We start from the raw sequence: 23,848 nt of genomic DNA on the forward strand, positions 1-23,848 counted from the left end.
TCTTCTTGCTTTTAAACCTTTTTCAAAAAGCCTTCGGCGAATTCTTCTTGAACTAACCGAAACTCGAGCGGCCTCTAAATCATTTTTAATTTCAGCTGAAGTTGCTCTTCGGTTCATAAGTGCAAGCCTCATTATCATCCTGTCATCGTTGGCGGTTGTCTTCCTAATTTTTCCAAATTTTTGGCATATTTTAGAAGGTATTGGTTGCCTTAAACCTTTTGCACACCTTCCTCACTCTAGATTTTGTTGCTCCGTTTCCCAAATTTTTGGCGATTTCCATGTACGAATAACCTTCTCCACGTATTGTAATAGCTTTGCATCGCTTTGTAGGTGACCAATATCCTTTTCGCCATTGTAAATGAAAGTACATTTTCGACTTTTCGAGCACTGTCGACTTTTCAGCAGCAATTGTTGAAACTCAACTTAATGACTACAAAACAATGATCTTGTATTTATAGCTTAAAAGATTTTTGGATAAAAATGTTAATTAATAACGTTATTAACGTTATATCATCACAATAAAAAGACTAACTTTCAAAACAAAAACAAAAATAATGAGACATTCACCTTTTACCAGAGAAAGCTATTTGCAGAGCAATGACTCTTTTTTGACACCAAATAACAATAATAATCCATAATTATGTTTAAAATTGATATAAACGATTAAAATGTGAGATTTCCTATAAGCCAAATAATAGATGACGTGGTTTAAATATAAAAATAAATAATTAAATCCACCAAGTGCATGATATGTCAACTTTTCTATCGCAGAGCGAATATATATATATATATATATATATATATATATATATATATATATATATATATATATATATATATATATATATATATATATATATATATATATATATTAGACATGTCCAAAAAACAACTTTTTTAAAAAATGTCTGAGCACAGCTGCTAAATGTGTTCTATGTAATAAATTAATACTAAATTTAAAAAATTTTTGAATAAAAAAAATTTTTAGGGGTCGCTCAAGACCCTTAAACATCAGACGAGTCCCTAATATTTTGAAAAAAAAAGTTTTTTAAAACCATATCATGTTGGGTCTCAAAAGAAGTGAAATTTTATAAAAATTTCAAAAATAATAAAAAAAGTTTATAAAAAACACAAATTAAAAAGTTTATTAAAAAAAACTTTAAAAATATGCACTTTTTTATTTTTTGTTAAAAAACGATAGTTTTTAATTCATAAAATTTGAACTGGTAATTTTTATATAGAATAGTTAATATTTTTGAAATTTTTATAAAATTTCACTTCTTTTGAGACCCAACATGGTATGGTTTTAAAAAACTTTTTTTTTTCAAAATATTAGGGACTTGTCTGATGTTTAAGGGTCTTGAGCAACCCCTAAAAATTTTTTTTATTCAAAAATTTTTTAAATTTAGTATTAATTTATTACAAAGAACACATTTAGCGGCTGTGCTCAGACATTTTTAAAAAAAGTTGTTTTTTGGACATGTCTAATATATATATATATATACATATATATATATATATATATATATATATATATATATATATATATATATATATATATATATATATATATATATATATATATATGGAAACTTTATTTATTCGCTCTGCGCTGATTACTTCGTTTACATTAAGTGAATATTTCCTCTCATTAACATGTAGTTGACAATTAAAACGGATATTTTCATAGCCTCATATCTTTTAAAAATATATTAGCAAGAACAGTAGTTGTAGTATCCTTTATTCTATAATTTTGACAAGTAATTAATCTAAAACAATTTAAAATATAATAAAAGTTAAAACACTTTTGCACAAATGAAAATAAAATAAATAAAAAGCAATAATATAAAAGATAAAATATTTAAATAATAACGATAAAAACAAATAATAAAAACAGTGAACAAAAACGAACTTTAAAAAAAAACGAATACTAAAAAAATACTTACACAATTTAAATAACTACTTTGAAATTTATCTACTTTGGTTTTCCTAACTATTTTTAGAACTTTTGTCTATAAAAACGAGAGCGCTAATAACAATTAAACTTTATTCTACGCCACTTAACTGCAGTACAACCCTCCATTTGTTATAGTACAGTAAAAGCAATAAGTTATGGCAAAAATATCGCCTCGAGTGGATTTAGCATTTAAGAAAATCTTCGGTGTTGAAGAAAACAAGGACTTTTTCATTTCGCTTATAAACTCTATCGTAAGTCAAGAAGATCAGGTAGAAGATGTTACTTTACTAAATCCTTATAATCCGAAAAACTTCCGAGATGATAAGTTATCAATACTCGATATTAAGGTAAAAGGTTTGGACGGTAGAAGGTTCAATGTCGAGATGCAAATCACCGATGAATCGGATTACGATAAAAGAGCCCTTTATTATTACGCAAAGTTATATACCGAGCAACTAAAGGAATCCAAAGGTTATTCCACGCTATGCAAAGCTATAGGTATCCACATTCTGAACTTTACTTCTATCCCGCATATAAAAGATTATCATAACTCTTTTCACATAACAGAAAAAAAGAAAGGGTTTACTTACAATAGAACTGAATAAATTTATCAAAGGGAACTACATACAATAGAACTGAATAAATTTATCACTGATTCAACTGAAGAATTAGAGGATATTGTTGCGAAGATTAGAAATGTCCTTGATATGTGGGTTACTTTTTTAACCAAACATGATTTGCTGAACGCTGATAGGTTACCAAAAGAACTAGATAATAAGAATCTAAAAAAAGCTTTGCATGTATTGAACGTTCTAAACTTTAACGAAGAGGAAAGGGAGCTTTACGAATGCCACTTCAAATGGCTCAGAATGGAAGCTAACGCACTAAAAATAGCTGAAGATAAGGCTAGAAAGGAAGGAATTGCAGAGGGTATTTCCATTGGTAAAGAAGAAGGAATTGCAGAGGGCATTAAAACTATTGCCCTTACCATGCTAAAACAAGAACTTGGTGATAAACTTATTTCTTTCACTACAGGTTTAAGTTTAGAAGAAGTATTGAAGCTTAAAAGCCAAAATTAGTTTTTTAAACAAGAATATACTAAAACATGAGATATGCTTCTTGATTTTGTAAGGATTCACTTAACCAAGGTTTTCTACAATATTCTTGATAATGTTGTAAAAAAAGTTTGGTCAAGTGAATCTCATTTACTGGGGAATAGGAACTTTAAAGAATGAAAATTCCTTTTTCTCTATAGAATACTCAGGTATTTAGAATAAATGTAAAAATGATAGTGAGGTTAGTTTGCTTGTAACACTAAACTCACCTTCATTTTACTAATTACCTTTGACTTCCAAAGAGATGAATCTTAAATGACCTGTTTATAGGTGGATGATTGGTTTCCTTTTTATATTAAATAAACTATTTCATAGTTGCTACTTTTAACATTGGCAGTACATAAAAAAAAAAGAACTTGATGGCAGGTCTTTTGGTTGCTCAAAATATGAGCGATGCTTCTTGTTCTCGTAAGTACATGTTGAATACTGTTAGATTAAGTCCTTTATATTATTTCTTTATTTCTCTTTCAAGTGGATTTTGAATGAAGAAAAATTTTTAGCTACACAATTCCAGTTCTTTCTAGGGGTGGGAGTTAAGGTTAGTTTTAGTCTAACTAAAATTAGTCGACTAACTTTTTAGTCTAACTAAATTTAGTCCACTAACTTTTTAGCGTAACTGAAATTAGTCGACTAAAACAAGATTTAGTGCTAATGTTTTATACCGAAAGCATGATTAGTTATTAACATTTTAATACTGATTTTTACAAGGAAAACAAACTAAGAGTTGAACAAGATATATGTTCAATTACACAATATAGAAACAATAAAAGACATTAAATGCCTAACTGCTTCAACTTTATTGTTGTCATTGTAAATATCTGCGTTTTTATGAGTACGTTTTAATGAGAACGAAATAAATTAGGTATTATTACTTCAAAAAATCATTGCAGGTATTATATAAAGAAAATCCGAAAATGCTTCTGCACATAACACACCTCTCAAAAACATGATACCATTTTTTTAATATAAATTGATTTCACACATGTGTTATAAAATTTGTAATTCACTTTAATTAGAAATCGAAAAATACATATTTGAACCACTTTTCATTGAAATTTAAAACAAGTTCTTAACAATAACGGGGGACTAATTAGAAAAGTTTTATTACAAAATCCCAGGTGTATATGTCGCAAACCTTTCTCCAAAAACTTTAAAAAAACTCTGAAAATCGTCCTTGAAAATGATACCCTGGAGATGCAAATTGTAACTTACAGCAATTTGTTGTTAAAAAAAAATGGCGTTCAAGCCACTTCACAACTTACATATAGCAAGAATTAAAAAAAACTTTTTTTGGGTAAAAGTAACAATATATTTTTTGCAAATTAAAAAGTCAGTCGACTAAATTTAGTTACGCTAAAAAGTTATTCGACTAAATTTAGTTAGACTAAAAAGTAAGTCGACTAAAATTAGTTAGACTAAAATGTTAGTCGACTAAAGTTAGTTAGACTAAAATTTAGTCTAACTAACTTTAGTCGACTAATAAACTTTTGGTGTGTTAACAATTACAGTTATTATACTGTAACTCGAAAAGAAATACAGCTAGGCATATAACATAAAAACTTCAAAGAAATCTCGTGCTGAAATTCAGAAAGCGTTTCGGGACAGACAATTAGAAAAAAATGCAGACATATTTCGTGAAAAATAACGCAAACGTTGGCAAATGCGGCGTGAGCAGAAGAAGGTTAAAGTGATATCAGAATTATCAGAAAGAAAAAAACGAATTGTTCGTCGTTGTTGGCGCGTCCAGAAAGCAAAATTTAGAGCTGGAAAAAGAAAGATTGAAACATCGTTATCAGAGTCACCGGAACGCGAGTTGAGTAGGAAAAACGGACGCAAACAAAGAGGTAGAGCAAAGGTTGCTTACCAAAAAACAAAGGTTTATAGAAAAATACAAACATTAATGGACAAGTTAGAAACGGCTAATTGTTCAGCCCAAAAATACAAAAAACGTTAATTAAGGCTTAAAAGTTTCCTGCCTGGTTTACAAGCAAATTCACCTACAACCACTGATAGATCATCTACTTCTTCTGAAGAAAACGGTTTTATTACAAATGAAACAAGTAGGATATCAAATTTATTAGCAGGTAATAAAACTATGGTTCGTTATCGAAATTGCAAATTTCGAAAATTTTCGATTAAAACGGTACCGAAATACTACTTTTTTTTCGAAATCTATAAAAACTTATGAAAATAATCGAACTAGCCAAAATAATTTCGGAAATTAAAAAGGAATTTCGAAATGTGAAATTAATTTCGAAATAAAAAATTGCACTTCGAAAACTGAAATTAATTTCGAAAGAAAAAACAGAATTTCGAAAAGTGAAATTAACTTCGAAAAAAAAAGTGTATTTCGAAAAGTAAAATTAATTTCAAAAAGGAAAAATAGAATTTCGAAATGTGAAATTAACTTCGAAAAAAAAAGTGTATTTCGAAAAGTAAAATTAATTTCGAAAGAAAAAACAGAATTTCGAAATGTGAAATTAATTTCGAAAGAAAAAAAAGAATTTCGAAAAGTGAAATTAATTACAAGAAGAAAAAAAAAGAATTTTGGAAAGTTAAATTTATTCCAAAAAGTAATTTTAATACCTTATATTTTATTTGCATAATAGTATTAAAATAACCGGGTGCCTAAATAATTTACCACGGGGTGTTTCGGCAAGTAGACCTTTTATTATATATATGTACATATATATGTATATATGGCAAAATAATACTATCTTGGTAAATTTAAGGTGGCACACAACTGAAAACAAGTTGTTTTTTTTAAGTAATCAAAAATATGATTTTTTTTTTTTTGATGAGAATAAATTTATATTAAAATAAAATAAAAAACAGCTATTTTTTTTTTTTTTAATTTTACTATCAATAATGGCTAAAAATGTGTTGTAAAACACGTGTTTTTAGTAAATCTTTAAAACCTAATAACTTGATTTTGCCTCAACAACTCGAACTAAAATTTTGAGTTATGTAACAAAAAGATTGCTTAGGTATAAATATAATTGTTTGAAATCGTTGTAAATCTCATCTAAATAATCCCAAGAGAGTAATTAGGCGTTTACGTTACAACAATGATTTCATATACGTGCGTTACAGGCCTTAAAGGAATTGCATATTATAACTTTTAGATATCATAATTATATCATTTAGGAAAAGCGCACGAACTTTTATGCAAATTCTAAATCTAAAGTTTAAACTTACGTTATGCAAATTTAAAATTAAAAAGTGTTTAAACTGGTGTTCATATTGACTTAGACTAAATCGACTAAAAGTCGAAATTAGTCGACTTTGAAAAATCTTAGAGTCGATGTAATCGACTTTGGATTTTCTACTACATGTTTTTTTTTTTATAAGCATATGAATTTTTGAAACAGGCTCGGGTATGCTTAAGCAAAAAGTTAAAAGAGGCTCAAAAGTATGCTTAAGCTTAAGCATATTTCTAATAAAATATGCTTATTTCAATACTTTCCTAAAGTGTGCGCGTTACTAAAGGTTAATGGGTATAAGAAAAATAAAAAATTAACTTATGCTCTGTATTTGCTTTGATTTTAATGTAGCTGAATTAATGGTATAGTATAATAATAAAAAAATAAAACATATAAACTATATACAAATGTTATTAATGAAATCAAAGATAGAACTTAGAAATAAAATAAACATTTTAAATACGGTATTAAATAAACTACACATTAAAAGAGAGAGAGAAAAAAAAGAGAAAAATAAAACACTTCAGAGCGACTCTTAAACTTTATGTTTTTATGTTTTGCAACACAATGACTTCATTACTTCATAAAGTCGTTTGATTGCAAAACATAAACTTCGATTTTTGATGTTTTTGTTGGTTTAAATTTAGAAATATATACATATACATGTATATATACATGTATATTTAATATATATATACATGTATATGTAAATATATACATGTATATTTAAAGTTTTTAATTAAATAAAATTTGAATTTTTAAAATAGTTTATCGAAGCTCAGGAATTGCTTACATATGCTTATTTTTTTTCCAAATCTGAGCCTCCATATGCTTATTAGTGTTATGCTTATAAAAAAAAAAAGACATGTAATCGACTAAAAGTCGATTTAGTTGTATAATAGTACTTATACATGTATTTCTAATATTTTTTTATTTGATCGAACATTATAAATTTTTTTTTAATTTTATTTTGTTAACAAAAGCAAATATGATTGTTGAATAGAATGCTAATATTTTATATGAAACATTTCACCGTGTAGAAGTAAGTGGTCATTCGCAAATTATGTCACGCAAAAAACTTTTCAGATCCCCCTCCTCCCTTTTCCACAAAATGTCACAAAATATCAATCCCCAATCTTATCCTGAGGGTTCTAATCCCTGTAAAAGAACCTTTGGGTTCTAATCCCTGCAAAAATATTTCGAAGCAAATTTTAGAATTTCGAAGGCAAAAAATCGTTTCGGTATTATTTTCAGAATATCGAAATCACAAATATATTTCGAAGCAAATTTTAGAATTTCGAAGGTAAAAAATTGTTTCGGTAATATTTTTAGAATTTCGAAATCGCAAAAATATTTCGAAACAAATTTGATAATTTCGAAATGAAAAAATCGTTTCGATACAAAATTAATTAGTTTGAAATTATTTCGAACTTACCGAAACAAAAATAGAGTTTCGAAAACTATTTTTTTTATCAAAAATTCAACTTTTGCTTCCGTGAACAACCTTAAATAAAACCCCAAACTCTTCTTTTTCATCAAAAAGTACAACTCCAAACAGCAAATGCCATCGTGATAATGCATCGCTTGATGCTGAAACGCAGGATTTGATAAGAGAGTTTCTTACACGTGATGACAATTCTAGAGTAACAACTGGAAAGAAACAGACTGTAACAAAAAATAAAGATAAAAAACAAAAGCGACTACTACTCGATTCATTAGTAAACCTTTATGAAAAATTTAGCGCGGAATATACGAGAAACAACTTTTCATATACAACGTTTACTCATTATCGCCCATTTTTCGTCCGCAAACCGTCGGCTAAAGATAGAGATACATGTCTGTGCAAAAAATACGAGAACATACAATTACTTTGTGATAAACTTGTTAACCTGAGTGTTTTGAAAGAAAAAAATATTGAATAAGTAGTGAAACAAGTTTGTTGTAGTACTGATAGAAGAGAATGCATGTTCAGAGAATGTAACATTTGTTTTAAGTCTCGTGTTCAATTTCAAACAAAAGGATTGCTAAAAGATGAAAGTATTATAGTTTGGTTCCAGTGGGAAAAAGAAAAACAGGAATATGAAAAGATGGGAGAAAAGAAAACAACAAATGTTATCAGGAAAAGTGTGAAGCGTAGAACACTTAAAAATCCTAAATTAAAATTCTGTGAATCAATTCGAAACGAGCTATGCAAGCATGTTTTTATAATAAGACACCAGTTCAGAATGTAAAAACAATTAAAAGAAACAGTAAATGTGAACGAAGCTGTTATACATATAGATTTTTCTGAGAACTATGTGTGCAAGAGTTTTGCTGCAATCCAATCTTTACATTTTGGAGCAAGTAGCAAACAAGCTACATTGCATACAGGAGTAATTTATATAAAATGGATGGACATCAGTCATTTACAACTATACCCGACTCTTTGAGGCACGATCCTCCTTCTATATGGTCACATCTGGAACCCGTGCTTATTGAACTCAAAATAGATAACCCACAAATTACAGATCTTCATTTTTTTCTGATGGACCAACCACACAATATAGGAATAAGCAAAACTTCTTCTTATTCTCTACATTGATATACAAATTAAAACTTAATTTAGCCAGTTGGAATTTTTTTGAAAGTGGGCATGGCAAGGGAGCACCAGAAGCTATAGGAGGATCTGTGAAACGTCAGGCTGATCAATTGCGTAATATGGGTTGTGACCTTCCAGATGCAGAAAGTTTATAAAATTTTCTCAACAATGGACATTTATTAATAAAGTTTTACTATATTGAGGGATCCAAAATTACTTTTATTGACTCAAAATGTTCCAAAACATTAAAGGCTATTACAGGCACTATGAAATTGCATCAGCTGCACACAGACAGAAAATTTAATGTTTTGTATCGAGATTTAAGTTGCTTCTGTAAGAGGGCTACAGTTTGCACATGCTACAATTTAAAGCGATATATGTTTTTCAAAAACATAATTTATTTGTTTCTAAAATAGTTAAATTTATTTTAAGTACTTCCATGAGTTTCTTTTTAATATTGGAGAATTTTAACAGTGATGAAAGTATTACTTCGGCCAATCCAATTGCTGTCAATGATTACCAATTTCAATATTTAAGCAAGAATATCATTGATCTGGTTAATTTCGATGAAAATTTGAATACCTTGTTGATTGAAGCAAATGATGTTGTGAGAGACCACGATTTTCTTAACATTAACGATGTATGGTAATGATCCAGTAACGGAGCGGACAGTATTTGTACAATTTAAATCCGAAAAAGATTTTTGTCGAGTTAGTTTCTTTTTTTAAAGACGCTTTACCTTTTTTAAAAAGACAATGTACTGAATTTATTTGTATACTAAGATTTTCCCTTTAATTTAAAATTTAACTTACACTGTTTTGTTTTTAAATAATAAATAATTAGCAAATGTCAGTAACGGAGCAGACATTGTCACATAAATTAAATTTTTTATGTCATTAAATTTGGCTAATATAGTTAACATGTAGGCTGTAGTTATAGTACCCAGTATAAAAAAAGAATTTTTTACAAAAATAATAATAATTCACAGATGTAGTTACATTTATGTTACGGTAACGGAGTGGAAAAAATGATTGGGCCTAATTACTTGATGATATCCAAAAATATTTAAAAAGCAGATTCGTGCACAACCAAATCTATTTTGTACATCCCTAATGATAAAATTTAACATACTTGTTAAAATTTTATATAGTCCAAACTTTATTTTCATGCAACATTAGTTGCGACAAAACCGTTTTAAGAGAAATTGACTCATATATCGTAATTGTACGTAAACTTACAAAACCTTTGGGCGATTGAAAGACAGGTTTGTTATACGTACTTATTATGTCGCTGATCTTGCGCGCATAAGATTTAAGCCAACGTACCGTACGCTAAGCGGTTTATTTGGACAATTATGGAAATGGCAACAAAGACAGTAATTTGATTTTACATTGGCACAATGTTGGAATAATACGTTGGGCCAATATCGTAGTGATCGTTGGCACAAGGTTTGACCAATGCTCATTGGCTAACGCTAAAAACGTTTAGCCAATGTTATAATAATACGTTAAGGATGTCTAAAATATGTTGACCCAATATTCAAAAAACGTTATAGCATTACTAAAATTGTGGTTTTATTTTACTTGAATCACATTACGGCCTAAACAAAACCTGATTCAATAAAAAGAAACAGGTCAATAAAGTGTTCAATGGTGTGCTTGTTTAGCCCGATTTAAATTAAATATTTGAGAAAATATTTCATTGAAATAAACCGTTGCTATACAATTTTCATTATAAGTTATAACAATTAATTGTCTCGGATTAAATTTTTTGGAGTGATCGTTTACTCCCTCGTTCTGGATCATTTCTGCCTCCTTCGCGGTCGCAGGACTGCCTAAGCCAAACCTTTACAAGTTGTTTAACACTTGAAGCAGTGACGTCACTCAATAACTTGTTCTTCTCAACAACACCTGAAAAGAAAAAGAAAATTAAATCCTCATTTTACTACTTAAGGTAGTAATTAATAGTAATTACTGTTAAAAAAATATTTAACTCATTTTTATTGAAAGTATATTTTGTTGCTTGGTATCAGGACAGTAAAAAAATTTATCACTTAGTTACATAAGACTAGTTAAAAAAGTTAAAAAAAAAATGAAACAAATAATTTATAAAATACTTGTTACAAAATAGTTTGTTTTTTTTATTTTTTTTTAGACTTTTATGTGTGTGTGTGTGTGTGTATATATATATATATATATATATATATATATATATATATATATATATATATACACTTTAAAAATAAATTGAAATAAATAAAATAAATAAAAATAAATTTCGACTAAAGTTTAAATTTTTTTTCCAGAAATCATTTTACATTTTATCTTATTAAGACATGAATTATGAAAAAATAACTATAATCAAGTATTAAAAATAAAAAGTATAAAATAAAAATATAAATGCAACTATAACATTTTTTAAAAATGTAGTTAAAAAAAAAAATTAATTAAAAAATAAAAGTTTAATGCAACAGAGGTACAAATAAAATAATCTGATGAATCAACTTTAGTAGGGAGACAAAGACATTTTTTGAAAACCATTGAAACAGATAAAAGTTGCAATTTAGACAAACTGTTTCTAGACACTTTACAAATTCCTAATTTTGTTGATGAAATTGGAAACATAAAACTTTCATAAACAGTTAGGAATTTTTCACAAACAAATGTAATACTATTATTCATAAGTAGTATATTATGAATGAGACACGGTACACCATCATTTGTAATAAAACAGTTATCACTATTTGATGTTGAAAAAAACCATTCCTCTAACTGAACTTTTTAAAATTGTTTTGCATGTTCAAATCCATTAGGTAAAGGGCCATTAAAATGTTCACCTTTAACAGAATGCCTTTTGTTACCAAACAAAAAACCTTTCTTTCCTTAGTTTTTTTTGTTTACTAAAACATTTTCAGAATTGAATCACTTTGAGTACAAATTGCAATTTTCTGGTTTTGACTTTCATTTTCATATTTTAACTTTAAATAAGATTTTTTGTAGCTGAGTTAATTATTTAAGCAAACTACATTGCTATATTTAAAAAGGTTTCTTTTATTATATATGATGAAAAAATTAAAAATTGTAAAATAAAAGAAACCTTTGATTGCAACAATATATACACACACAATGTTATTATGCTTAAACTTTTTGAGGACAGAACTTACAAAAGAAGGATTGTTCTCCCTAAAGGATTGTTACATTTTTATCCACATTTAACCCATGTTTAACATGCACTAAAATTTATCTAATCCAGTTACATCACTTACAGTAGTAATATCACTTACTTTGAGTTGGCTGGCAGATTTTTTGTTTCTTTTCAAATCTGATATAAATAAAACCTAAACAAAAAAGAATAATCTATTATTGTTAGATTTCCTAACAATAATACATCAACAAACAATAAAAAAAAACTTTAAAAAAAAAGTAGTAGGTTCAATACCACCAATTTATTGAGACAATTTTTAATTTTATGATATGCCATTGAATAATCTACAACTTAATCAACACTACAATTTGATACAATATTATGTCATCAAACAATTTGTAATTTTAACATATCAAAAACGTTTTATTGTTTACTAAACAACTTTTTAATTGTTTACTAACCAAAGAACAAATGTTTTTAGCCAAAAAAATTCTTTTTTTCTTCTTCAAAGATTAGGGGAAGCTACAATAATTTAAAAAACATCTTTACAAGGAATAATATCTTAAAGTTTGGTTTTGCAGATTTAGCACATTGTTTTTATGAGTAATGCACTTAATTTTTTTCTAAAAATAGATTGTTTATGTTCCAACTTTTTAACAAAAAAAACTTGAAAAATCCAGGTAATGTAAATGTTATGAAATTCCAACCTGTTTAAATACTTAAAAATCTGATAAAGTCCCATTATTTCTTACTGCACACATAACAAAGAGTGAAACATGAATGCTATACTTACTGAATGAGCCCATCCAGCATAATCTCCATAAAGTTCTCAAAAGAAATTTCCTAAAAATCAATTTTGATTGCACAAGATATTAAAGTTAAGAATAAAGTATTTAGTTCAGTGTTAGGTAAAACGTAAGCTTTTCTATCAATATATAGTTATAAATATATACTTATAAATATATACTTATAAATATATATATTTTGTGTATATTGGTCAATGAATTTGCCATGTAAATTAATCTTATTACAAATTTCTGCTAAAAGATTTGCATAAAAACTTGCAGTCTGAGACATTTTACATACATACATACATACATACATACATACATACATACATACATACATACATACATACATACATACATATATACATACATATATACATACATACATACATACCTACCTACATACATACATACATACATATATACATATATACATACATACATACATACATACATGCATGCATGCATACATACATACATACATGCATGCATGCATGCATACATACATACATATATACATACATACATACATACATATATACATACATACATATATACATACATACATGATGCATGCATGCATACATACATACATACATATATACATACATATATACATACATACATGCATGCATGCATACATACATACATACATATATACATACATGCATGCATACATACATACATACATATATACATACATGCATGCATACATACATGGATGCATACATACATACATACATACATACCTACATACATACATACCTACCTACCTACATACATACATACATACATACATACATACATGCATGCATGCATGCATGCATGCATGCATGCATGCATACATACATACATACATACATACATACATATATGCATGCATGCATGCATACATACATACCTACATACATACATACCTACATACATACATACATACATACATGCATGCATGCATACATGCATGCATACATGCATGCATACATACATACATACATACATACATACATACATACATACATACATACATACATACATACATACATACATACATACATACATACTAAAACTGACATATAAATCCAACTAATTCCATGTAAAAAGAATGCTCAAAGTCTGTATGTTTTTGTGTAGAATATCTAAAACCTATCATTTCACCTGTTGAAAACTATTTGCAATTCCTTTCCTAAAAATGCTGAAACTTTGGTTTAAATTATCATAATAATGTAAACCTAAGAAAGAAAAGAGATTCAATTTTAAAATCATATGATTTTGTAAACTTATTCAGTTTTCTAATTGAAATTCACATAATTTTGCACAGTTATTCAGATTTGAATTAACAAATCTTTTTTTTGATTTATATCCTTATGAAAATTTGTAAATCATTAGTTTCACAATACTATGTTAATTCCTTTCGAGCGTTCAAAGAACAAAATATTTTTTTTCAATTATAATTTTTTTATATCCAAGTTTTCTTATTACTTTTGTAAGTTTACATGCATGTAAAGTATGCTTACAATCAAATAAAACTGTTTCAAACTTATAAATTATACCTATATATTTGTATGTTTTGTTTGTAAGAGTTTTACATTTATTCATCTGTGGTATATGATATTGATATGCAATCTGCCACATATGTGGCAGATTGCATATCAATATCATATACCACATTCTCAGCTAAAGTTTGAACTTTTGGAAAACAATAAAAATTTTTGTTGCCACAATTTATTTTTTCACCAAAAGAAGTGCATAAATTTTCAACCAATTTTGATATTCTAGTAATGTTATTATTTTGGGAACATATAAAACTAAAGAGATTTTCAATAGGGTCTTGTTTGAGTACATGAATTCCATAGAACTTACAATCATATGTTTTCACATTTTTATCAACTATACACCATTGTTCATACAGTTTAGAAACATCTATACCAAGTTGGAAGTAATCATGTAAAAAATATTTGTCATCAACTTCATCATTTAATGTCCTTTCAGCAAGATTTGATATATTTTTTGAGTATACAGTTTTATAGTAAATTCCATCACTTTTTTGCTCTAAATACCATACTTTTTTTATTAAGGACTGTAAACCAAATATTTGAATCATTAGGATTTGTTTTCCAGCGAAAAGATTGACCACCAGTTAAAATAAGTTTCAAGTTAACTTCTTTTTCAGAACAGCGCAAAACATTCCACATACTGTACTTTACTTCTTTTTAAAAAATATTTTCAGTTGTTAAATGATAAACATATATCTTCTAAAATTTACTAAAATTTTAGAAGATATATGTTTATCATTTAACAAAATTTGTCTTTTAACTAAAAAACTATATATCAAAATAAAGATAAGAGTATATTAAACAAATATTTAGTTATAAATAAAAAACTGAATATATAGTTAAAAAATTTAAAACTAAATATAAAGTTTTACATGTAAAAACAAAATAATAAAAAAAACTTAACACTTTATTACTTTAAAATTTTATGGATAAAAGTGTTCTGTTTAAAGATGTTCATGCCATCATGAGATCACCAACTATAATGTCACAAGCAAGTTGAACTTTTGGAATATCATAGTCTATTGCATCGTTATAATCTTCTTCCTTGTTCCAATAAGCAACAACATATGTATCCTGTATCTTTTTCTTAATTTTTTCAATTTTCCCATTGTATATAACCTTTTTTTCATCTTCATACCAAATATGGCATATATTTCTGCCTATGGCAGTTCCAGACATGACATCCAAAATATCATTAAAATTTGCTTCACTAATGTCTGGAAACTCGTTTCCAAAAGTTTCAATACTTATATCTAATATTTTTAATTTTTTTTCTATTTTTTTCCTTTCTTTTGTATCTTTTTTTTGCCTTTTTTGCTCCGCTCTGTGTGTCATCTCCTTATCCACTTCAGACATCTTTAATCAATTAATCTCTCTTTTTTTTGTTGCAAAATTTATGGCCCACTCCATCACAGACTCTTTAACATGTTTTGGAAGACCGTTTAAATAGTTGATGACATTGTCTTTTCTGGCACACAGTCTTGATGATAGGCAACAAAGAGTTACATTAGGTGCAAATTTCTGTGCTGCACTAAACATTCCCATCATTTCCTCAGCATCCATAATGTGTAGCCTCCAAAAAAGAGGTGTAGCCTGGTTTGGCCTAATTCAACTTTTTGCTAAATCAAAAAAATGCGGACCAATTTTTAGAACACTTTTTTTACGGCAAAATACGGATATTCTCACATCTCTATAATATATACATTTCTAATATTTTACTAACCTAGGTTTTATAAATTTTAATGATAATTTGAAAATTTCAAAAGAACTTATTAAGATTCTTGCAGGACAATTACATATTGATTTTACATTTCCAATTAAATTTTGATTAGTGTATTCAACACACAAATCTTTTTTCAAATATTGGTAAGCAAAAGAAAGTATCACTCAGAATGCGACCCCCCCTTTGTGAAATTGATGTAAGAAATGACCCTACTATTGTACGACTGTAGTTTACTCATTCGCCCTGTCCATAAAAACGGCACAATAATAGGAACGTTATTGATGCTTTGAAATCTCTTCGTTATCAACTTAGTGATATCTAGATTCATGACGGCACAAACTCTACAGGAGCAGCTGTTTACACATTACAGACATGTCTGGTTATTGCAAAACCCATTTCTAGTTTGAATTTGAATGTTTCTCTGGTTGCGTGGTAAAACGTGTTGATTGAGACCAATAAGACTTGTAAGCAACTTCAAGCAAAATAATTAAGCGAATTAAACCAGAACTATTATAAAAAAGTAAAAAAAAAAAACACAACAAAAGCAACCTTTAGGCTGTGTGTTCACATTGCCTAACTAATGGATCATACGGAATTAACACATTAGACCATTCACTGTGCAACTGTTATAAAAGCTTTTGTCTTGTTGTAGCAGGTGATTAAGATCCAAAAAGTATCATATATGTTTTTTGAAACTATATTTAAACACTGTTTTGTCTTTTTCAAATGCTGCTTTAAACACCTGGTTATCTTGTCACATGATATCTAGCCATGAGATTTTTCTAAGAAAATAAAAATATATTAACTTAAATATTGTAGACTCTAAACTTTTAAAGTATATTTTATAATTTCACAATTTTAACGACTCTGAATTTAATTACTCAAATTATAAACTCCTTTAAACTAAATAAAAAAGGTTTATAAATATTAAAGAACTATTCAAGTTAAAATACTACATTGTAAAGTTATTGTGCATCGGCAACAATACCATTCAACACTCTCACATTCCAAAACATATTGACGTATACGTTCACAATCACGGTGAAACCAACGTTCACATTTTCTACATTGCACCATGTCTAAATAGATTAATACTTAGTGTACAAATAAAATCTGAACAGAAGTAGCACAATAATATATATATATATATATATATATATATATATATATATATATATATATATATATATATATATATATATATATATATATATATAAAATTGAAAAGCTGAAATAAAATTTTATTACTACTTCACTTACTTAACTTTGATAAATTTATCTGAAGCCATCCAAATTTACCAGCATATGCAATAAAGAGTAAACTTAAATTCTTTTTCTTTACAAAACCTTGCCAAATTTTCAGTCTCTGGAAAATCATTTCAGTGGTTTTCTAGAATACTTTGAAATAAATGGTTTCTTATTTCATTAATTTTAAATGAAACATAGCACGGATTTGAGCCAGTAGAAGCAATATGCTGTGCAAATGCCAATTCAAACAAACTACAATCTACATTATTTGTTTGTTGTTGCACTGTTAAAACTCATACTGTCAAGTTATCTTTGGCACACTGCATTATTGTACAAAATGCCTGACAACATAACTTTTTATTTTTCCTTTAAACATACTGTCTAAAAGACATACCTCACCTTCAGAACAGCCAAAAGTGCTAATTGTCAGCCTATGTAAATCACCATCATGTAATATCTGTACAAAGGATTCCTTTACCACACAAAATGACAAATTTTGGCCCAAAATTGGATCTTGCAGACCAGAAACACCAGTTATCATTTTTTGCACTCAGTTGATAACAATGTCTGACAACATAGGAGTCACCTTTATAAACTATTTCTCACATCGGAATTTACGCACTTACGCAATTTCTGATGGCGGGATGCTCTAGTTTTTACCACTAAGAAAAACAATGGCAACGAATATTGAGTAGTTTTGTATGTTGCATCTAAAAACACCATTTCATTACCATATCTATTTAGAAGTTTTTTTTGCCAATCAGCTTGATATACAAACAACAGCTCATCACTTCTATGACTACTTTTTGGATGAAAATGTATTTTCACAGAAGCATCAGTCTTCCACTCGCTTATTTTGTTTTTTAAACAATCTTGATCAATGCTTGAGAATCTTAAAAGTTAATAAATTGAAATTTATGATACGAATCAAAACTTATATTCTCAGGGCTCGACAAATCGATGAACATTTAGAGAAAAACAGAGAGAAAAACAGAGAGAAAAATGAGCATAGTGTACATTAACTTCCTTTATTGAAACAATAATATTTGAATCAAAATTTAAAAAACAAACGCAGCATTTCACAATATCTATTTTTAAGTTTGTTAAATATGTATGCATGTATGTATGTATGTATGTATGTATGTATGTATGTATGTATGTACATACATACATACATACATACATACATACATACATACATACATACATACATACATACATACATACATGCATACATATTTAACAAACTTAAAAATAGATATTGTGAAATGCTGCGTTTGTTTTTTAAATTTTGATTCAAATATTATTGTTTCAATAAAGGAAGTTAATGTACACTATGCTCATTTTTCTCTCTGTTTTTCTCTAAATGTATATATATATATATATACACATACATACATACATACATACATACATACATACATACATACATATTTAACAAACTTAAAAATAGATACTGTGAAATGCTGCGTTTGTTTTTTAAATTTTGATTCAAATATTATTGTTTCAATAAAGGAAGTTAATGTACACTATGCTCATTTTTCTCTCTGTTTTTCTCTAAATGTATATATATATATATATACACATACATACATACATACATACATACATATTTAACAAACTTAAAAATAGATACTGTGAAATGCTGCGTTTGTTTTTTAAATTTTGATTCAAATATTATTGTTTCAATAAAGGAAGTTAATGTACACTATGCTCATTTTTCTCTCTGTTTTTCTCTCTGTTTTTCTCTAAATGTTCATCGATTTGTCGAGCCCTGAGAATATAAGTTTTGATTCGTATCATAAATTTCAATTTATTAACTTTTAAGATTCTCAAGCATTGATCAAGATTGTTTAAAAAACAAAATAAGCGAGTGGAAGACTGATGCTTCTGTGAAAATACATTTTCATCCAAAAAGTAGTCATAGAAGTGATGAGCTGTTGTTATATATATATATATATATATATATATATATATATATATATATATATATATATATATATATATACATATATATGTGTAAATATATAAATTAAGATAAACTAAACTAAAAAGAAAACTTGGACGCATCTTTTTTTTTAAATTAAAAACTTTTATCTTAATTTATATGCTCTTCAATAAATATTGAGATACACATCATCATATGTCAAAAAAAAAAGATTTGCAGAGCCCCAATAGTAAAAGTATTTTTCTTAATTATTTATTGTATACTCTGATTAATCATTGAATAACTTTATAGATTAAACCAAAACTCAAAATTAAAACAATTATTACCTGAGCTTTTGACTTTTAATACCTATGTGTGAACGAATGACATTATTTCTTGGGTAGAATCTTCTGTTGTTAGAAGGAGGTAAATCCTTTTTTCCAAACATATCACTCACAGTAATTTTTAAAAGTCTCTTAATCTCACGAACATTTGAAACACCTTGCTTTACAAATTCAGAAATCTTTGCTGACAATTGATGATCAATTTTTTGAGAGTTCACTCTGAAGTTTTAAACAACATATGATGTAACTAATCTACATTACTACAACTATGTTTGTTACCATTAATAGTGTACTCAAACATACATGTAACAAAAAATTAAAACTATGTGCATGCAAAAAGTAAAAAAAAAACAAACCAATACATGTGTAGAAATAAGCCTTACCATAAAAAATTTGAATATATATATATATATATATATATATATATATATATATATATATATATATATATATATATATATATATATATATATATATATATATTCATATGAGTTGTAAGAAACACATTTTAAAAAATCCAATTTTATATCAAATTCAATTTTCTTTTTTGGAAATTTTTTTCCAGACATGTCTGAACAAATGTTGTACTCTATATAAATTATTTTTATAGTGCTGTTTTCTCATATTTTTCACATTTTCATGAAAAAAATATATTTGCTCCTGCCTCTGAGTGTATTTTATCCTACTTAAAATTCTTAAAAAAAACATTTCTTTTCTACATCCTTTACATCATATATAAAATTTTCTGCATTGTTTAATAATTATTTATTGTAAAAATAATTTTTACCAAATTTTCAGCATTGTTTAATAATTATTTATTGTAAAAAAAAGTTTGGCCAAATTTTCAGTTATTCTGGATCACATTGCTGTATCTATAATTTTAGTAGTTATGAATAAAGAAGACTATAATTTTAAAATCATTAATCAAATTTCATTTATTTAACAAAAATCAATACAGTCTGCAATATTCAATCAAAGCACAAAACAATTACCTTTCCAAGGAGATGATTTCTGTGACACATTAGGTAGTCAATTTCAACTTTAATTTTTCTAGAATATACTGGAGTATTTTATTTTATCAAAGAATTTTTAATATCTTTTGACACTAGACTCTTGTAATTATTTGTTAGATTGACAACCTAAAAAAAAAAATGACAAAATTGATCAGACTTTTTATTTGAACAATATCTCTATCTTTAAAATAAATATCATACAAAAATAACAAAAATTATAAAAAATCATACAAAAATAATTTTAAAAAATTTCATACAAAAAGTGTAACTGGAAAAGAAAACTTATAAATATCATTAAAATACCTTTAAATTAGTAAAATATATAATCTCTTTCATGTTAACTTTACCTGGACATCCAAATTTCTTATTGTCTTGAATAATCACATATTTGATTTGTACCAATGATCAAGCTTCTGTAATAAAAAATAAAGACATTTACTTTTTTATTATTTAATATTTGAAAAGATTATTGAATGAAATTGCAAATTTTCACAATCAAAATTAAACTTGCTTTTTACTTTTTGATTTTCTTTTACTTCAATATACTTTGGCTTAGCATTATAATTCCGATCAAATCCATGATGACTGTCAAACCTTTTTACTGACAAAACAATGTAAGGAGTATTACAAAATTCTGAGGATGTTTCCCATAATACCTGATGCTTGCGGGAAAATATATCTAAAAATGAAACAATATCTATCTATCTGTATATATATATATATATATATATATATATATATATATATATATATATATATATATATATATATATATATATATATATATATATATATATATATATATATAGATAGATAGATAGATAGATAGATAATAAAACACTAAAATACATACTACTACTTTAATGAGGTAACTCTGAACAATCATTTAGTTGTCATTGTTTCAATATTTTTTACCTGTACTATCAAATTCTTTTGGAGTTGAGAAAGCAGCAAACCGAATAGTATTGTATATCTCATAGTTATGAAGACATCAATTAGCTTTCTCAACCGAATTACATATGTAGGTGTCAATTTTATCTGAAATGTAAAGATCTAATTATTTCAAAATAAATGGAAAAACATAGTAAAGCAAAAAATATCTAAAAATCATGCAAACTTGAAACTTTTGTATGGTCATAAACAGATAGAACACAGCGCTCAGCTTCTTTAACAGTATTATAAATACAAGTCGTTTCGCTATCTGAAAATTTAATTTACATAGTTTACTGACTTTTTAGATTAGCAAAAATTAAAAATTCAGGTAAGTGATAAGTTAACCAAAACACCTTGCAAACTTAAAACATCATCTGCCTCACCATTTGGTATGTCTGTGTCATCACAATCTGAAATATCTGAACTAATAACATAATAGTAAAATTTGATTACAATAAATCATTTGTTGTTTTTCTTTTCATTTAAATTTTTCTTAATCTAGAATTTATTTCATTTGTTAAATGAAACAATTTTTTTTTAATTTAAAAAAATTAAATAATAACTTATATATTTTCTAGATTGATAAAAATTTAAAAACATTAAAACTATAAAAATTTAAGCTTTTAAATTAACATATACCTTGTCATTTCCTTTTCCATTTCAAAATTTCTTTTTTTTAACATCAAAACCTTTTATTTTCTCTTAGCTTAGAAGCCTGTAAAATATTTTAAATTAAAGCGCGTTTTAAAAAATTAAAATTTAAAATTAAATATTTCGCATAACTTAATAATAATTATTTACGCATAATTATGTATTGCGGGTAACCTGACCTTGATCGTATTCTGAGTGATACTTTCTTGCGTTTACCTCAAATTATTAGCTCACCATTCTGCGTCAGTGGTATAAATGTACCGGTTAGGTACCGGTTACCTTTCAGTTTAGGAATAAATTTTCGAGTTCGCCATTGGTTTTCTGGTGGTTTGAGGCCACTTTATTTTTAAGGGTCTGAATTTGTTTAGAAACGCAGAGATTTACATGAGGTTTTGGGGTCAGTGATTTTTTTAAAAATTTTTTTATTATAGTTTGCTACGTTTTTTTTATTAACTCTTCTCTTTCTTCCCCCAGCGCACAGTGACTCAAAACAACAAAAGAAATGGTAATAAACCCCTCACAACTTTTCTTTAAATTGCAATAACTTTTTATTTCAAAAGTATAAATAATTGTTTCATAAAACTTTTATTTTGTATTTTGTAGTTAACAGAATTAAAAAAATTTGGTATTATTTTCAAAGAAATCTGAAAAATGTGAGATTTTTATTTAACTAAAATAGAGCATTTTTAATTTAAATAAAAGTGTATATTTATTTTGATGATAATCTTTTGGCTCTATATATTTCAAATTTACTAAAAAGAAAAAAAATAGTCTGATTTTTTTGTTTAAATTTAAAGATTTTTCTAAAGAAAAGATAGCAAGTAATTGTATTTTTTTGGTTTATATACCAGCTAAAAAAATGCTCCACCGAGTTCCAAAATTATATACATTTTTTCTAGTTAATTAACATTTCTACTTTTAAATTATAAAAGGATCACTGCGGTCTCCTGCGGTATTGGAAATTATTAAAGAAATCCAAATGTTGATAAACACTTAAAAACCTTGTTTTCCGCCATTTTTGAAAGTATTTATTTTTTGATAAGCACAAAATGTTTGACAAAGCTTAACTGAACAACTTTAGTATTTCCAGTAATATAAAGTTACCTTAGTAATATAGTGTTCTGGAAGGCCCCATAAGCAATGGAGTGCTCTTGGAGAGCAAAGCAAAAGAAAAAAAAATAAAAGAACTAACCACTGAACATCATGAAGCTCTATTTTTAGCTTCTGCAAAAAGTGCAAATGCTGCTGGAGAAAAAAAAAAGCTATTTTAAAAAACAATATGCCTAATGTTTTAGAAGTAGAAAAAATTGATAAAACTTTGGATAAAACTTTTCCGATTAATATGAGTGTAGAGGAAGCTCTTGCATTAAAAATGAACGCTGATCTCAGCGATAAACAATATCAAATGATCATAATTTCAGCTTTTGTACACAATGTACATATTTATCCTACCTTGTACGATATTTTCTTGGAAAAATTGAAATGCTATCCTGAGAATATGCATTTTTTTGAAACTTCTGCAAAGTTATTCAAAGCATGTTAGATCACGCTGTGAGTAGAATAACTGAAATGATTGATATGCCTAATTGTGGTCAAGGTAACGAAATATTTGGAGTTTTGTTTGGAAAGATTGGTTTTGATGGAGCATCAAGCCAAAGTATTTACAAACAG

At 26.9% G+C, this 23,848-nt stretch overlaps 2 long non-coding RNA genes and 3 pseudogenes across 3 annotated transcripts in view; 1 reads left to right on the forward strand and 4 right to left on the reverse strand.

The window, feature by feature from the left end:
* Positions 1-2,664: 2,664 nt before the first annotated feature.
* Positions 2,665-7,994, forward strand: LOC149884249 (uncharacterized; annotated as a pseudogene).
* Positions 7,995-10,532: 2,538 nt separating this feature from the next.
* The window catches only part of LOC149884250 (uncharacterized), a 124,810-nt gene continuing 111,494 nt past the window's right edge, over positions 10,533-23,848 (reverse strand). Inside the window, exons 1-4 of one of the 2 annotated variants that reach the window (XR_016456049.1) lie at positions 14,646-14,735; positions 12,791-12,840; positions 12,137-12,190; positions 10,533-10,763 (exon numbers count right to left, since the gene is read on the reverse strand). This is a non-coding gene — a long non-coding RNA (uncharacterized LOC149884250). Of the gene's footprint in view, positions 10,764-12,136; positions 12,191-12,790; positions 13,703-14,645; positions 14,736-23,848 lie in introns of those variants that run through there. The other variant, XR_016456048.1, reaches the window with a different exon arrangement.
* LOC149884251 (N-glycosylase/DNA lyase-like) lies at positions 14,374-14,977 on the reverse strand (annotated as a pseudogene).
* Positions 15,447-19,860, reverse strand: LOC149884252 (uncharacterized). Its single transcript, XR_016456047.1, has 4 exons — positions 19,584-19,860; positions 17,322-18,019; positions 17,018-17,140; positions 15,447-16,843 (listed from the first exon to the last, which is right to left on the reverse strand). It is a non-coding gene; the product is annotated as an uncharacterized LOC149884252 (long non-coding RNA).
* On the reverse strand, positions 19,008-22,260 carry LOC149884253 (uncharacterized; annotated as a pseudogene).

The sequence above is a fragment of the Hydra viridissima genome, unplaced genomic scaffold (assembly GCF_058129835.1).
Source record: "Hydra viridissima isolate aposymbiotic clone 2 unplaced genomic scaffold, HvirCarnegie_v1 scaffold_9, whole genome shotgun sequence".
Classification (NCBI taxonomy): Eukaryota; Metazoa; Cnidaria; class Hydrozoa; order Anthoathecata; family Hydridae; genus Hydra; species Hydra viridissima.